At 42.7% G+C, this 2,922-nt stretch overlaps 1 pseudogene; it reads left to right on the plus strand.

The window, feature by feature from the left end:
* Positions 1-2,922, plus strand: part of LOC108229220 — a 58,625-nt pseudogene that overhangs the window by 27,367 nt on the left and 28,336 nt on the right.

The following is a 2,922-nucleotide window of genomic DNA, read 5'->3' on the forward strand; positions in this document are numbered from 1 at the left end:
CCGCCGAGGACGGCGTCCGGGCCGCCCTCCCGAACTCTGGCTCCGCCGAGGACGGCGTCCGGGCCGCCCTCCCAAACTCTGGCTCCGCCGAGGACGGCGTCCGGGCCGCCCTCCAAAACTCTGGCTCCACCGAGGACGACGTCCGGGCCGCCCTCCCGAACTCTAGTCCCGGTTTTTGGGGTTATTTTTTGTGGGGTTTTGAGTTTGTGCTTTTTTCCCCAGTTTTCTGGTCGGTTTTTTGTTTTGTAATTTTGCCTGTTTTTTTTTTTCAGTTTAGCCCTCCGTCCTCTGTTTTGTTTTTTTTCCCCCCACCACCCTCCCGGCTAGGTTTTGTTTTGTTTTAGGGACGTCAGGGGACGTCCCTTAAGGGGGGGGTGGTACTGTGGTGATTTGGCTTTTTATTGTTTGTTAATATGAGTCTGCGCTCTGGGTTCGCTTTCGTCACTCCACATCATGACAGAAATGTTGTATTTCTCTCATGTGTTTATGTTGAAAAATGTTGATTTAGTCGACAAACTGCTTTACAGTTTTTCACATTACATAAGGATTTTTTTATCAAACACAAAAAGAAGGAACCAAATTTTTTTTTTTTCTTTTGAGTTCTGGTTTACAAAAGTATGATTTAACAACTCTTATAATGACTACAAGATCAAAGAGCCACATCTATAACTACGAATATTGTGGCCTCACCCTGGAGACAAGCCTTGGGTACAAGTTTGTTTGGAAGTGCCTGGAGTCCAGCTTCATGGGACAACATTCCCGTGGACCCACCACCTGCAGGAGGTGCTGTAAGGTCCTGGTGTGTTCTGAATTGGGCAAAAGTCAGAGGCAGAGACCTCAACAGCCCAATCTCTAATTGCTGAAACTTGCTTTAGGGACACAGTACGTCACTGGTGAGAAAAGAGGCTGAGGTTGTGCAGGAGACTAAGAGGTGAGACCAACTATATCAAGTTGGCACAATCTACTGCAGATGAACTATTCTGCTCTGGAGTCACCCTGGGTGAGAGGTTCGAAGCACAATTCGCCTTTCTTACTCTATATCCCCTCGCCTAATTGACCAAACATAGTTTTTGCTAGTGGACAAGAGTGTGGTCTTCTTTTGCCATCAGGTGAGGGATAGGATCCTAACTGTTCTTTGCACGGATGGGGCTAGCACCAGTTAAGAGTATCCAGAGGGAGGAGCTTGAAGGTACTCCATCAGGGGGCTCAGTTGTCTTACTAGGGGACTTTAAAAAACATTTATGTGATGACACTGAATTGGTGTGACTTGGCCGGGTCTACCTGCCTGATGTGAACCAGGGAGGTCGTTCATTTTTACAAATGTATAAAAATTGAGTTCTAACATTCCAAAATACAACCAAACAAAGCCAAATTATTTACCGTATTTTCCATACTATAGGGCACTCTGGATTATAAGACGCACTGTCAATGAATGGTCCATTTTCAAATTTTTGTCATATGTTTGTAACTTCGAGTGGACCGCGTGCACCGCGCTCCTTTCAAAATGGATGGTTTCAGTGCTCTAGTGGTTCTGATTCGCCTGTATCAGCATTTATATGATCCCTCTATGAGAGATTACAAAGATAATCAAACGGTTCAAAACTCACTGAAGAATACTGCACCAACGTAAGTGTCAAGTATAAACGCCTACACCGCTTGCTCAGGTCTGCACGCGGAGCCCTGCGAGACACTGCAAAGCGGCGACTATAATTGAGCCTTATTGCTGCAAGCGGTGAAGGTTTGTAGTTTACCAAAGTTGTACTAAAACATTATAACGTCTTACTGTGGTGATTTGGCTTTTTCTGGGTTTTGTTTTTGTTTTATTTTTATTTAAGTTCCCTGGTTTGTGTTTTGGTTTTGTTTCCTATTTTTAGTTATCTGGTTTTTGTTTTCTTCTTGGTTCATTTGGGTTCCGTCCTCGTGTTTGTGTTTTCATTTCACTCCTCCCAGTCACCCTCTTTCAGTTCTCCTACCACGCCCATCTCCACCTGCCTGTGATTGTTCCCTTACACCTGAGTTCACTTACCATAATCATCCACTGTACTTTAAAACCCGGTCATTTCTCTCCATTCCCCGCTGGTCCATTGATGTTTGTTTGTTGTTGCCTTGCTCTCTGTTCCGGTCTTCAGAGTTCTGTTATGCGTTTGAATTTAGTTTTGATTTGTTTGCTGCCACGTCCGCGTTTTCTTTTCGTTTGTTTCTTTAGTTTAATAAATTATTTTTTTCTTTTTACAAGATGAGTCTCCGTATTGGGTTTGTCTTCGTCATCTCCACCTCACATGACACTTACATATAAAAGGCACTCTGGATTATAAGGCGCACTGTAATTTTTTTGAGAAAACTGAAGGCTTTTAAGTATGCCTTATAGTCTGGAAAATTCAGTACACAACAATTATGTGAAACTAAAATTATACTAAAAAAATACATTCATTTTAAAATGATTGACCATCTCTGCTGCCCTTTTTCTGCATAATAAGGTTTATTGAGTTTTATTGGGTTAATTTAAAGAACACATCTTCTGTTAAATGCACTTCCTTCAAATAATACTTGTTTTATTTCAGCGTGTGTTTATCAGATTGTTTACTTTTAATAAAACTGATTTTAGATTTTCTCTCATCACAGACTTGGAGATTGTGATCTTTCAGAGACTCACTGGGAAGTTTTGGTCTCAGCTCTGAAATCCAACCCCTCCCATCTTGCAGAACTGGACCTGAGTAACAGCATCAACCTTGAGTACTCTGGAGTGAGTCATCTGTGTTCTGGACTGGAGAGTCCAAACTGTAGACTGGAGGTTTTGAGGTCAGTACTGAAGATGGTGGAGGTTTTCTGTTTCTCCAAACAAAAATCATTCCTTGATAATTACTGCTTGCTGCCATGAAAGAAAATCTTATAATTGTCCGTGTGTGTGAGGGGGGGGGGGGG

This window comes from Kryptolebias marmoratus, linkage group LG21 (assembly GCF_001649575.2).
Source record: "Kryptolebias marmoratus isolate JLee-2015 linkage group LG21, ASM164957v2, whole genome shotgun sequence".
NCBI classification, from domain to species: domain Eukaryota; kingdom Metazoa; phylum Chordata; class Actinopteri; order Cyprinodontiformes; family Rivulidae; genus Kryptolebias; species Kryptolebias marmoratus.